At 35.3% G+C, this 15,476-nt stretch overlaps 1 long non-coding RNA gene across 1 annotated transcript; it reads left to right on the top strand.

The window, feature by feature from the left end:
* The first annotated feature begins 4,383 nt into the window (after positions 1 to 4,383).
* LOC108378222 (uncharacterized) lies at positions 4,384 to 10,894 on the top strand. The gene is made up of 2 exons (XR_001849396.1): positions 4,384 to 4,793; positions 10,742 to 10,894. It is a non-coding gene; the product is annotated as an uncharacterized LOC108378222 (long non-coding RNA).
* Positions 10,895 to 15,476: the final 4,582 nt, after the last annotated feature.

Below are 15,476 nucleotides of genomic sequence, written 5' to 3'. Positions count from 1 at the left end.
CAGTCTAATGTACATATATTCGTCGGTAAACGGAACATTGCCAGACAGATAGCGGGCCAAAAGAGGCGTCCATAGCCGTAGTTTGAGCAGCAGAAGAGAGCATTCATTGTTCAGCCAATTTGCGACTCATCATTATCGTCATCGTCATGGTTGTTGTTGTTTTCGTTTTCGTGCCGTTGTTTATGCCGCTTGGCTGACGACATTTGTCACATTGTTGTTGCTGCTGTTGTTGTTTAGTCAAAACGCCGGTCGAAGCTGATGCTGGTATATTCAGTTAACGTCATAAATAGTTATGGCAACGAACCAAGCAATGGCACTGCTTCCGAAGACGCGGACGACGACGACGGCGCCACCGTTGACGTTGATGTTGACGTTCATTATGCTGCAAGTGTGGGTTTTGCGATTTTGCGGATGCTGTTGCCATTATAGCTGTTGATGTTGCCAACATGTTGTAGTCGTCGTAGTCGTCGTCGTCGTCGTCCGTGTTACTTGGTCTATTGTTTACGTTGTGAACGTTGAATGCTTGGCAAATGACTGAAGGAATGCATGAATATTGAAATGAGGCAAGAACGTATAAACGAGCGAATTGTTGTCGTGATGTTCATAATCGTCGATAAAGCAATGTGAATGCAATGTGTTTGTCGTACAATACTCGTAAAAGTGCAGATTTGTTGCCGGTTGATGGCAACTTCCGTCAGTTGACAGGAAGTAACGATAAGTAACATTAAGGGTGGAGAGGAATGGCACGGTAAGGGTGGTGAATGGTGAGTGAGCGTACACTGAGACAAAGGAGGGCTCGACAGGGCGATGTGAGAGCGATTGTGGAGTATGTACTCGTAACGTTGACGGAAATACTACGTATGCTTATATGGAAAGAGTGAGTTTTTTATTGCCGTGGGCGAAGAGGAGACTATGAGTAAATGATGAAAGCATGTGGAAAGAAATGAAAAGATGAAATGAAACAAATTGAAATGAAATGAGGTGGTGAAATGAAATGAAATGAAATTAAATTAAATTAAACGAAACGAAATTAAACTAAATTAAGTGGAACGAAACGAAATGGAATGAAATTAAACGAAATTAAATGAAACGAAACGAAATGGAGTGGCATGAGATGGTGGTTGGATGTTTTTCGTAATAAATTTTTTTCGTTAATTTGTAATAGAAATATTTTTGTTTTTAATATTTGGAACATTTTTCGTAATAATTTTTTTTTTTCAATTTTAATAGAAACATAGTTCATTCTGCATAAAATGGCAAACAATTTAATGATTCAAAGCTTTTACAAAATTTAGGATAAATTTTCACCAACATTTTCAACTTTTAAACAATATTTTTATTATATTTCCGTATTGATTTTTAAGAATTTTTTTACTGACGCTCATCGAGATTTTTTCCCATACAAAAAAAAAAAACTATCACGCATCCGTTATATGGAGAAAATGAGCAACATCATCAGCAAAAAAAAATTCTCAAAACTCAACGGTAGATCAAAGCCACTTAAAACTTGCACTTTATTGTACTGAAATTAAGTGAGATACAAAACTACATACTCAAAAAAGTTTGTTTAAAAGCTAAACATTTTGGTGAAAATTTGTCGAGTTTTCCTAAATTTGTAAAAACTTTGAATCATTAATTTATATGCTACTGGATGCAGAATGAACTATATTTCTATTAAGATGTAACGAAAACAATTTATTACGAGAAATATTGCGAATAGTAAAAAAAACACTGTACGGATACATATTCTGGTGAGTGTATAAGCTACGCTCTTGATAGTTATATATATGAATACATATGTACATAAATACATATGTATACATGTTCATATCGTCGCTGAAATAATGAAATAGTGTAACATGAAAAGTATAGTTTTGAGAAAAACGAATTGGAAGTTCTTATAAACCATTACAAACCATACAAATACAATTTCGTTTTTCGGGAATAAATTAGTGAGCCAAAGAGATATTTACTAAAACTAAAGATTTTCCTAATAGATTAAAGGATTGTCTATCCAATGGTGCAATTATCGAATAATAGTATATGTGGCATTTATACTGGTTCTTTATTCGAGCGACGATATGTTGTATATCGAGAAGCTTGCTTATAGCGAAACCGATGAATATGTATATCGATAATGATAATATTTGATCTACAATGAAATCTTTAAATATATTTATAATGAAATCGACAAATATATCGATAAAATGATCAGCAAATATATCGATGTATATTCAATATTTCGATTATCTTGTATTTAAAATTATTAAATTGTATTTAAAATGAAAATTTTAAAAAGATATACATACATGGTTATAAGTAAAAATAACCACTCGGGCTCATATACCCGTAGTTGCGTATGTAACGTATACGCCCCGTAGCACCATTCGCAATCAACCAACACGTTTACTGCACGCCTTAACTTAAAAGCCATGTTATTAAAAAGTAATTAAATATTGGCGCAGAAGATTTTTACACAGTTTTCCGTATGCACATATGTACTATATTTGTATATTACCTTGTGCATGTATATAACAATTTTAGAATGATTTTTGAGTGTGCCAAAAAAATTGTAAAAATGGAATTTTAGTTTCTCAAATCGTAGTAACCTTTTACTCATTGTAGATAATGTTTTTTCATTAAGTGGCACACCAGCTTTATTACACTAGATTCGTTCGTTTTAGCAAGAAGAAAAATTTCATCGTTTAATTTAAAGATTTTAAAGTAACTTAAAAAAAAAAAATTAAAAATTACAAAAATAGATGCGATAGATATTCTGCATGCTGACATTTTTTCAATTTCGTGGTCAACTTTCGAAACTTCACAGATATGTTGTATTTGGGGCTAACGTTCATTGCCTCTTATATGAACCTTCTGTTTGAAAACTACCCAAATTTATTAAAAAAACAATTATGATTTTGTTGGGTGACAATGAAAAAAACATATCGATGATCATATTGATAGCGAATTTATCGAATTGATAATAAAATCGATTATTATATCGATAACATTATATGCAAAAATATCGATATTATATTGACAACAAATAATTTTTTTTTTGCTTTTAAATTCTACGCGAATGTAAAAGAATATTATTTGAAAGTTTGAAGATCAAATGTGATTCCACTTCGATATTAGCATACCGATACCCTTCAAAACTAGCCTCAATATTGCTTGTAACATTGACAGAGCAAAACATTCCCAATGCTGCTGCATGCCTGTCACAATTCATAATAAGCCGAGCAGAAGGATCATCTGTGTGGTGAAATTTTTGTCGCATCGCCAACGGTGCTGGTGTGCATTAGCGAAATATTTAATAAAAACATACTTACCTACACTCCGCCAGTCATAGTGGCATTTTAAAAGCAATATCGCAGTTTGCGGTTGAGTCAAAAAGCAGCAGCAGCTCAGCAACTGCAAGCAGCAAAGAAAAACATACAAACACGCACACAGCCAGCCCAGACAACAGGCTAGGTACACAATAAGCCACTCTCACTTAAGCCTGGCTGTGCCGGCTAGTTAGGACAGTTAAATTGCTCAGAAGACAAAATCGTGACCGGCTGTTGTTTTGCCTCGTTGTTATTGTGTTTTTGCCTCTTGCCTTTGCTATCGATGCTATAAGTATGTATGTATGTATGCATGTATTTTACTCAATGCTGTTGTCGTCAATTCTCTGCCTACAAGTAAGCCGACTTACGCTCAGTCACAGTCACAACCACTGCTACGGCCTCTGTCATCAACGCCACCACCCACACAGACGTATGTACATACATACATACATACACACTAACCTTACGCCATGCAAGCAGCTATACACAAACATATTCATAGTTAAGTTTGTGATCATAAAAGCTTGGCAGCTACTTTGCTTTTGGCTCACTATACTATAATTCACACAGACACACTCTGTCTGAGCTGGCTGACGACTGCATCCACATTCACCAACTTTGTTGACGCTCGCTATAAGCTCCACTGAGCTTCGCTGCCTGCGTTGGCTCTATTTGCCTGCTGCGCGTTTGTCTGCTTCATAGCTCCACGGTTTGGCCATAAGCTGTGCTATGTGTGTGTGTGTGTGTGTGTGTGTGTGTGTGTGTGTGTGCTTGTATTGCTGCTTGACTTTGCCTTTTGCTCTGTCTCGGCTGTTCGTCGTTGTTTTTACACTTTTTTTTTTTTGCATTGGGGGCTTCCTCGCTTTTGCGACCTTTTTGGATGCTTTTGCTCCATGGCTTTGCTGTTGGACGCCACTATCGTTACTGTGTGCTGCTGCTGAGGCCTGTTGGCAGCTGGCTTGTGTGCTGGCGTGTTTTTGTGTGCTTTGCTTTGCTTTGGGGTATCATCGTTGTGGCCGTGTACGGCCTGCTTCAGTCTGTCGTTTGACGTGCATAGAGGCGGCATTGGAGCGGACTAGCAAGAGTGATTCTATTCGATTCGTTTGCGAGCGGCATACAAACGTGCGTTTCCCTCGTAATCGACAATCTCGTTGGTTGGTTGGTCGTTGTTGGCAACGGTCGGCATTTGAAGTAGTAAAAAAAAAAATAAAAGTTGAAGAGATGAAGAAGATCTAAAAAATAAAATAAAAAATCCAAAGTTGTTGATATTCGCAAGTTGGAATGAAGATTATATACATACATACATACATACATGTGTACACGCATGCAAATAAAAAAGCAAAAGTTATAAATAAAACGAATTAGTGCGGCAGTGAAAGAAATTCCATTATTGATAAAAAGGCGCGCGAATTTCGGTTCGTTGACGTTTTTTTTGCTCTGATTTTTGTGCTACTCAAAACGAAGGTGGGTGATGCTGAATTTTGTGATAATGCAAAAAGTGTGTGAATCAATTATAATTATTAGTAAATATGCATATATGTTTAACAAAAACCAGTGTCAAGAGGATTAGTGAAAATTTATCAATGTCAATCTAGATACATACATACATACATACATTGAATGTAAGCAGACATCAAAACATATTTACATATGTACATATTTGTGTATGTGTGAAAAAAGTATTTACCTCTATATCAAAGAATAAAGTGTAATTTCGATTTCTTAAAAACGTCTCGAAATTTATGATTTATATTGAGTTATTAAAGTTTTAATCAATAAAGAAGACTGTGAAATGGATTTATTTTTAGTGATTCATCCTCCAGCACAAAGCGTATTTAGCGTTGAATAAGAATGAGATGGAAGGCAATATCCATGTGAATGAGTGAAAGATAAAAAGATATGCGGACAATCACTGCCGGAACAAAAATATGGTTCATTCTACAAAAAAAAAATAAAAATATAATTCCTAAACTTTGTGCAAAACTCGCGAAAATTCTGCAAATTTTCATGAAAATTTTCAACTTTTTAATCAGATTTTTTAGAATTTGGAGTATGCAGATTTGTAGCCCAATCAATTTTATTATAACAAGGTGCAAGTTTTAAGTAGATAGAAATTACCGTTGATTTTTGGGAACTTTTTTCACGCAGTCTCTTCCATTTTTGTTCGAAAATACTTTATATAGAAAAAATGCAAAACACTTTCAACAAAAAAATTCTGAAAAATCAACGCGATTTTTGACTAACTCCAAACTTGCATTTTTTTACTAGAATTTTGTTGGCTGCAAAACTGCATACTCTAAAAAATCTGATTAAAAAGTTGAAAATTTGATGAGTTTTGCACAAAATTTAGAAATTATATTTTTATGTTTTTTTGTTTTTGAATGAACGATATTTTTATAAAAAATTGGCGGAAAAATATTCGAATAAAAATTATTGCATATATTGTGAAAAATTTGCTGTGCCAATACTTTGTTCCGGCAGTGTAGTTATTTATACAAACCCTTTGAATTCTATATCAGAGAAAAAGTACAGGAAACAAATTCTGAAGCCCGGTTAGCTTAAACTCAGGATGACATTTCGTACGAGGTATCTTCTACCGTGTTCATTACATTATTCTCTCTTAGGTTAGGTTAGGTTAGAGTGGCTGCCCCCGCACAGAGCACGGAGCACAGGTAGGCTCGAAAAGCCCGTTGGGAGTGGCCGCAGCTATTTGTTTTTTTTTTGCCTCCCTTAGTAACTGAACTACCGCGTGTGTTTTATATAGTACAAAAAGTCGAGGACGTCCGCCGAGTTCAAGTCGGCTAAACAATATAGAAAGCATTTGTTGAAGAATTGGTTGCACGTGTTGGCTCTCTGCAACTGCGACAAAAATCGTTGGTGGGGTATCGTAACCTTTTTCCGTGTGTGCCACATCCGACAGTGTCCAGTGATTATCCCGACTACTAATCTGAGAGAGAGAGAGTGGTCCAGGCGATTGAAAGCTATGGATCGCTTTACACCATTCTTTGGCCAAGTATGCCTGGTAGTATGGCAGGTGGTTTCCACAGACCACCTGGTATAGTATATACCTTTTCGATGAGTTCAACCTTTAGTCTGTGTTTACAGGAGGTTAGAGGTATGCCCGATATTTCTGTCCCCCTACTTGGCAGCTCGTAGGTTGGGCAGTTTCCAGGAAAGTCCCTGTGTCTAGGAACCCATGCATTCTAAGGCTACTTTGGACGTTTTTCCGTTGGATTTGAAAGCAGCCTGGCTGTCAGAATAAATAGCGGTAGGCCATCCTGGAGGGGCGAAGGTTTTGAGCAACCAAGTCGCGTTTACCTCTACTTGAAAAACGCTACAATGGTCCAGTAAGCGAAAATTGAGGGTTAGCGCGAACTCGTCAGATTTAATCCTGCTACCCACCCTTTTATTTAGCTTGAACCCATCTGTATATATAGCCGTATACACTGGTTTATGTCTGTGGATTCTTCCCATTCGTTCCTCTCTGAAATTCTTGTGGAGAATTTGTTGTCTTAACAGAGTACAGGAGTGGTATAATTTAAATGTTGTAGATTAATCAATAGAGTTTCGACTAATTTTGCGTGTCCCAATCTGAGGTCTATCCACGGCTGCATCGAATTTAACCTGGCTGCACTGCAGCCGGTCCGAAATATGCCGTAGAGATCCACAGCTGGAAGATTTAATATTATTTCCAGAGATTTTGTGGGTGTAGTGGGTAGTGCTCCCGTGACGTGCATGACAGCCATCCTCTACACTCGTTTTGCAAAAACAAACGAAGCATCAACTTTGTTTCTGATGCGCTGATTATTCTAACGATGCGTTTAAATAACTTTTCGGATGCGTTTTGGAAAAGTATACATTGTAAACCATTTGTAGTTATAAAACATTATGCTTTGCGTATGCAATGCAATTCACGCTTTTGGAAGTCAGCCAGTATTCTCTCTTGTTAAGCTTAAAATTAGGTTTCCTTACTGGGAGCAATTGATTTATGAATAATTTTTTTAATTTAGCTTAAAATAAAACTAAAATTACTTTTCATTTCTATACATAAAACTGAAATAAATTGCAAGCTCCAAGTGATCGTAATTTTTTTCACCTGTTAAACTTTTTGCAATTAAATAACGAAGTACCTGCCCCGAAAATTTTTAACTTCATCAATCAGTTGAGCGTGTAATTGTTTTTGCTGCTAGGATGTTGTCATTATTATTTCACAGACTCCGTATTATTTATTCAACACTGCTGATGACATTTGCTAAATTGCAAAAAAGAAAAAAAAAACAAATAAAATGCATTCACAAATGCAAGTTGCAACCTAACCAGGAAAAGGAAAGAAATTTATAAAAGTTATGTTTATGATAAATGAATGCAAACAAACATGCATACATAGCTATGTGCAAACAATATTTAAATACATATGTACATTCAGATACTATATGGAGCAAGTGCATGCGCTATACTATTTTTGTGTATTTGTACGCAAAACTTGATGAAACTAAAAATGTGATAGGTGCCTTAGCCATTGTTCCATTTGCATTTTGATTTTGACTTCAATGCAATATTAAAAAAAAAATCGAAAAACTTGAAAATTCGGCAAGTGTAAATAAAAATGCAAATGTAGATGTATAATTTCGTACAAAAGCAAAACTACTAAAAATGAAGTTATAGGTTAGAATTTAACCCAAAAAGCAGAATAAATTGAAATACTTAACAAATGCACTAAATAGTTGATTTGAAATATCGTAAATTTTTGATTCGATGTTGAAGCCAAAGGGATATCGCATCAAAACGTACAATTTTGTTTTTAAAATATTTGAAAAGACAACAATTTTACTTTCTCTGCGTTTTTCCACAAATTTTAAATTTTAAAATATACAGTGGGGAGTATTGATGGTAATTTTTGTTAAATGTTTGCAAAGTTTTTAAAGCTAAAATTTTTTTGTTATTTTTTCATAAAAATATAGTTTAATTCAAAAAAATTGCATAAAAATTTTTGAGCTTTTTAATTTGATTTTCTAGAATTTTTTTGAGTATGCAGTTTTGCACCCTTTAAATTTTAATATGATAAAATGCTAGTTTTAAGCGGCTGGAAAATCGGGATGATTTTTTTAAATTTTTTTCTGAAGCTTTTGCGTGTTTTTTTATTATAACAAATGCATTTTATATAAAATTACATTTATTTTTATTTTTTAATTTCTTTTCAAACAGCCTTGCGTATGATGCTTGTAAAAAAGTGCAAAAATAAAAATAATAATAATAGATTGGCGCTTACACATATGTTAGTGTTTGGCCGAGCTTCTCCTCCGATTTGTGCTGTGCGCCTTGATGTTGTCACACTAAGCGGAGGGACCTACAGTTTTACGCCGACTCCGAACGGCGATTGTATTTTTATGAGAAGCTGTTTTTCATGGCAGAAATACACTCGGAGGTTTGCCATTGCCTGCCGAGGGACGACCGCTGTTAAGAAAAAACCTTTTTTCTATATTTTTGCGATGTTGCTTTGACCAGGGTTTGAACCCAGGCATTGTGGAGCGGAAGCGCGGTTTTCTGCCGCTTAAAACTTGCACTTTATTATACTAAAATTTAATGGGGTACAAAACTGCATACTCAATAAAAATTCTAAAAAATCAGATCGAAAAGCTGAAAATTTTAATGAATAATTTGTATCAAGTTTGATTTGTATGGTTTTGGTTAAAGCATGAACCATATTCTTATGAGATAAATAACAAAAAATAAAAATAAATTTTAAATATCTTGCGCATATATTTAGCAAAAATCACAATGTACTCATCCTGCTTCCCACTGTAGCTTATATTTTTCACATCCATGAATTTTTGAAGGAAATAAGTATTATTTTTTATAATTTCACTAAATTCACGTTTGTGTCGTTTTCATAAAAAAAAAACAAACTTAAGAAAATCAAAGGAAGAATGATGGGAAACATAATCAAAGATCATAGAAAATAAGGATGTTTATGGATGGCTTTGTTTATGGCTCTCTTAATGAAGTTGCTGTCGCGTACGAAAAATGGTTTTTGGGCTAGAGTGCACGGACGGAGACTTCTATTAAATTAATAGAGAAAACATTTAAAATCGGCATTTAAGCGGTACAAATATGAATTTTTCACTGACACTTAAACGTCCCGACTTTTAAAAAATATTCAGCGGGACAACTTTCTCAAAATCTTTACTATCCCGCCAGAACCAGTACGAATGGTCACAGTATAAATAGCTTGACCTTGAGCAACTCAGTAAAGGTACATATATAATCCCATGAATATCACAACAATTCATTGCTATATTGTTACACTCCAATCGGGGAATCGAAAAACAAACCACGCAAATGCGAACGACTATACGAATTTGTTTACAGAAAACGGAAACGCTGCATTTAAAAGAGGAAGCTAAACAGCTGTCGATCGCTTGCACTTTTTATGCTTGCGTACTTCTGCTGTAAGAGTGGTTGTCTCGTTATTTGAGAGCTACCCTCGCATGCACCTAGTATAATGACCCCTCTAATTGTTTTGTAAACATTTGTATTTTTCTATCTCATCTTCATTGTATAAAGCGACTAGTTGGGATTTTAAAATTAATGATATTTGCTTAGGTTCCCAAATTTTTCATATGCCACCTGTCAACATACATTTTACCCCCGGGACCGGAGTTTCAATGGCCTGGATTTTTCTAAAAATTAAGTTTTCAAATATAGTTTTAAATATTTTTCAAACTTGATAGAATTTATTATTTAATACTAACATAAATAGTTACAATTTTAAATTTTATAACGTATTTTTTCTTAAAAAAGAAAAGCTAGTTTGTCTGCAATCCTTTTTAGACGAAAATTTTGAACGAAAAAAAAAATATTCAATACACATACTACCAAAAACTGTGCACAATTTGTAGTCCACCGGTTTTAAGTCCAGTATTCACTTCCCTACTGGAATGGTATTGGAGCCAGATTTTGGCAATTTTAGTTCTATCGACCGGCAGAATATTGCTGGAAAGTTTACGACTAGTTTTGGACAACAGCTTCCGAAACAGTATCTTGATAAACTTTGGGCGATGTTTTGACGTTTGCGTTTAAATTGAACAGCTGGCGGAGATTTGATTTGCTAACCTTAGTTTAAACCAGCCAGCCCATGGACCCTTTTTCATTAACCTTGCTCTGATATGCTTTTTAAACGTGTCGCTCCATTTTTCGCGAAATAAAGATTGAAATCGGTGGTAATTCCATTGATAAATGAAAATTTAATTTTTTTAAAATATTTTTAAATAAGATGCCTTTGAATAATAAATAAATATCTAAAAACTTCATATCTTTGAAAAAAAAAAAATTTATAAAATCTTTATTACCATAAAATTAAGGCAAGCAAACCACCCCCGTTTCAATTACTTTCAGTAGGGTTATCTTTCTAGGGTTGAAGAAAACTCCCACTGTGCCATGCAATTTAACAAAACAAATTTCTAACACACAAAATATAAATAAACTAAATTCCACGCTTCAAGGCCAGTGTAAAGTAAGCCAGACGCTTACAAAAAAACAAAAAAACCTAAGGTATAAGATTACAACCAGAAAATTTGAAGCAAGAAATTTAATTAAAATTCAAAATCAAAGCGCAGCTCTAATTTCCTCGCCAAAGTAAATGGTGAAATAAAATCGAATGTAAAACAATGAAATTAAACAACAACAAAAAAACATAAAACGGCTGTGCTGTCTGAGCTAAAGAAGCAATGAAAAATACCCATTTGTGAAAAAAACACCAGTTGCAAGCAAACACAGCCATAACAAAAAATAAAAAAAAAACAAACAAAAACACCGGCAAAGGTAACAACAAAATACCAACGGTAACAACAAATCACACTAGTTATTGCAATAACAGCACATGCGACAGCATTTGATGTTAGTGCGACACCCGAAATAACTAAAACTGGATTAAAAACCGAAAGGGCCAAAAAGGTAAATACCACACAGAAATGCAAATGCATAAATGTTTTTGAATGCATGTACATGTGTATGTACATATGTTTGTATGAAAAAACAAAAAAAAATTATATAAGTATATTCGTATCTGGTGTTGTAAACATGCATTGGGAAATGTACAAATATGTAAAGATATGTGTATTCCCACTCTAAAAATAGTAATATCCGGAACTAATAGGCATTGTAAAAAATTTGTAAAAAAAATTAGTGCAATAAAACTGAAACTTTAATAACTTTAAGCCATCTACGCATCTCCCAATTTTTCTTGAATTATTTATGTATTCATATCTCTAGCTTTTGACATTATGATTTATTATTATTCACCTTTTTTCAAATCAAACCTTAAATAAGAGCATTTTAATAAAAATCGTTTTAGTTTTCGTTTTCATGAGGATTTATTAAGGATTACAGTCGTATCTTACTGTTTATTCGTTATCGACTCCAGTTCAGTTGAAGAAATCATCCTCACTATATTTCATAAATGTGCTTCAATGAGTTAAAACATGAAATTTTTTTGTAAGTGTGGGTAAAAGGAATGTTAATCCCGGGATGACGGGATGCCGGCCTTTTTAATATCCTGGGATTCTTGGCGCATAATCCCGGGATTTTCGAGATTTGTAATTTGCACTGATGGCAATAATAGCTTCGCCGTTGGTTTTACAGGCCTCGTTGTAGTCGTCCTTCTTTGGTTGTCGTTATTAGAAGGCACGCGTTCTTGCATAATCGCTCGCTATTTGGGTCGAAATCTAGGAGCATCTCAAACATTTCTACTAGGTTCGGTTGTGTAGCTGATACCCAACCGCTCGCCTTGGAGTGTTATCGGATATGTCAGGCTTTAACTACTTTCTGGCGAGCTCATGGGTAAACTTGTCATATCTACTTTATCGATTACAACTTTGTTCAGTTTCATATTAGTATCTGCTGTCGTTAAAAGCAACTGGATTAATTTACCCTTGAAATCAACTAGCGCTACTTTACTTTTTCCAACGTGGCTTGGACACAATTTCACTGGCTCTTGGGGATCCTGCCCTCCTCCATGTTTTCGTGTAATTTCTTTTAATTCTCCGACCAACAAAGCATCGAGTCCAGGCGCATTATTCGGTGGCATTACTTTTTTAGTTGATCTACTGGCAAAACTCGTAATAAATTATCTCGCCTACTGCATGTCCTCTTTCTGCTTTATAAAGTCTTCCATCGAGATGTGATCCAACTTGAGCAGTGAGTTAGCTTGACAATGGAGAGTTCACAAGGGGGTACGGTAGTTGTGGTGGGTTTCGGCGTTCTCTGTTGAACTACTTATCCGTTCAACAAGCTGGCCTTATAATAATCGGCAAAAGGCTGTTCTCCGAGTACTGATCATACTACTAGAGAGTACGGAGTGTTTGATGTTTGCTATGAAGGTCTACCGACAGCTAGCCCCAGGATATGGTAGATATACACGTGGCCGCCGATTTGGCGCTCAGTCTTAAAAGCATGACGCTATAGAAGAATCAGCGGTTTTGGCTACGTTTCTTTACATTACACTCTAAATAGTTGTGATTAAGAAACCCTGCACTTCGCCCCTGAATTCATCTTCGACAGGCTCTTCGATCCGAAAGTCTTGTCAAGAATAGAGTGGCAAACAGCGGGACCATGGAGATGGAGGGAATTAAATTTTTACACGGTTGGATCTAAGCTAGGTAATAGTCTGATAGACCACTGCAGCGTTTATCAGGCAAAAGTTCTAGCCATCAAGGAGGTGGATCTGTACCTTGATAAAAACGCCATAATGAAGACAATGATAAATATGTTCTCAGATAGCCAGGCGGCCATCAAATCAATGAAGGCGGGAATGCGAAGATCAAATGTTACACAGGAATGCTTGGCAGCCCTAAATGAAGTTAGCACCACCTTCAAGGCCAGCTTCATATAGGTCCCGGGACATAAAAAATATAGTAGGAAATTGCAGGACCAATAAACAAGTCAGGAAAGGTACCAACTGTTTGATAACAGAGGCAGAAATTAATGATTAGAAATAGCCTAACCCAAGAGGCCAATCGGCCAAGGTTAGATTAGCGCATTTGCAGAACTGCTGGGCTATGGCCGCAATTCGAAAAAAAAAATAGAAGAATTGCTCAGCCTCCCAAAAAGGACATTTTGAAGGTCATGGGCCGTGTAAGTAATCGGCCATTGCCTACTTAGTAGGCACTCTTTGAGATTAGGAGTATTTTCCCATGAATTTAAAAAAAGTTGCAGAGATGAAAAAGAGGAAGAAACACTTCTTCTACAGTTGCCCAGCTTTAGCTAAGAGCAGAACAGACTTTTTAGGCAATCAATTCTTTAGCTCTCTAACCGAACTTGGAATAAAAGCAATGCCACGCGCCATAAGAGCTTCTGAATTATTTCATGAATTGTAGTCAATAAGGTTTCTGTGTTTCACAGTGGTATCAGGGTCTAAATAAGTTGTTCTTTTGGACTGACTGCCCCATTAACCTAACTTAAATAAGCCTCAGGATTTACCATACTAGACGTATCATGGTATTATTGGCGGGTACGGTTGCGCCTATTGTATACTCGTTTGGGAGTTAGATGGTTCAGCTATGGTTAGGGCGGTTAAGCTGCTTCGGGCGGTATTTCCAAGAGCACTGGACTTACGTTTTAAGTGCGCTGAGGTCTTGCTGTTTGGTCTACAAATTATACGACCGCTCCCTCTAATGAAATTAAATTATTATAAAAATCAAGTCTTACAACTAAGCAAACGATCCGAATGCCGCCAAGCTAATTTTTCAACCGTTTCTCATACTAAACCTTTACTAATAGTGGCTTGTTGAGCAGTTCAAAATTAATATATTATGCATGCGAATTCGTTTAGCTTTAAAAAAAAAATTTAAATTGTTTAGATTTCATAGAAGACGGACATTTTTGCCAATACTATTTGCGAGCTTGCGCAAAGAGAAATCTAAAACGCAAGTGATTTAGATACAAACACAATCGCTCACTAACTTCTAGTCATTTTACATGGATAAGCTTTCAAATGTCACTGTCACAGCAAGCGGAATGCTTCAAGTTCAGCGTCACAATTTACATGAAGCAATCACACAGCTATGCAAAGGAATTAGTACGCACAAATTGTTATGCAAGCTCACGCATATACCGCCAACCAACCAGCTTTTTTATTTTGCATCTCCTACCAGTCGCAGCGCTACATACATACTCTGTACATTAGGGCGGGTTGATTATATTTTTTTTAAATCGTATAGCAAAAACATAAACTACATAAAATTCTGAGAAAATTCTCCCAAGAAACCATGTATCTAAGATAAAATCCTAATCCGCGCCTCGCGACTTGAAAATTTATATTATATGGCCGCCTTTCCCAAAAAAATAAATGTTAGAACAAATAGGTTTTTCCAAGAAGAAATCGAATTTTCTGAATAAAATTGTTTAGTAAGGTAGTTCTTTTGCACTTTATATTTTTATATAAAAAAGATTGGAAATGCAAAATAAAAAAAATTGCACTCAAAAAATTGTTAATTTTCAAGTCGAGAGGCGCGGATATGCCCATGGTTTCTTCAGAGAATTTTCTTGAATTTAATGTAGATTACGTTTTTGCTATATGATTTTTTATTTTTTTTTCATCCATACAAATCAACCCGCCCTAATGTACATACATACATACCTACATAGCTGCTGCGCTTACTGTACAACTTAGTTAGTAAGCGCTTATCGCTCGCAAGTATCTGCATAATAATTTAGCTTTGATTGAAATCTGGCGCTTAGACGCACTTACTCGGCTCTTTTTGCTGTGACTTTGTGGAGCAATAATCTTTGCTGTTTGTTCGCTTATATTTATTTACTTATCTAGTTTTTAATTTTGTTTTGCATTTCGTTTTGATTTCCTTTTTAGTTAAATGCTTTGTTGTAAATTAGTTTTCTATTTTATATCTTTTATGCTTCAGTGCTTGGAGCTTAGGCAACGTTTTTTTGGGGGGGGCTTAGCGCGAGCTATTCATTTTTTCGTTATCAAATTAGCATATTTTATTTGCATTCTCAATTTGTTTGGCTTTTTATATGCATACTAAAATTGTGGCCTTTTTTCTTGCGGTGACAAAGCTAAATGCCGACGAGTTATGAGGAGAAATGAGCAGGCCTTTGTTTTGACCGTAAACTTGATTTTAAGTTAACTAATCT

The sequence above is a fragment of the Rhagoletis zephyria genome, unplaced genomic scaffold (genome assembly GCF_001687245.7).
Source record: "Rhagoletis zephyria isolate East Lansing unplaced genomic scaffold, Rhagoletis_zephyria_1.1 Rzeph_scaffold_13615, whole genome shotgun sequence".
Classification (NCBI taxonomy): domain Eukaryota; kingdom Metazoa; phylum Arthropoda; class Insecta; order Diptera; family Tephritidae; genus Rhagoletis; species Rhagoletis zephyria.
This window is presented reverse-complemented; position numbering and strand designations above follow the sequence as displayed.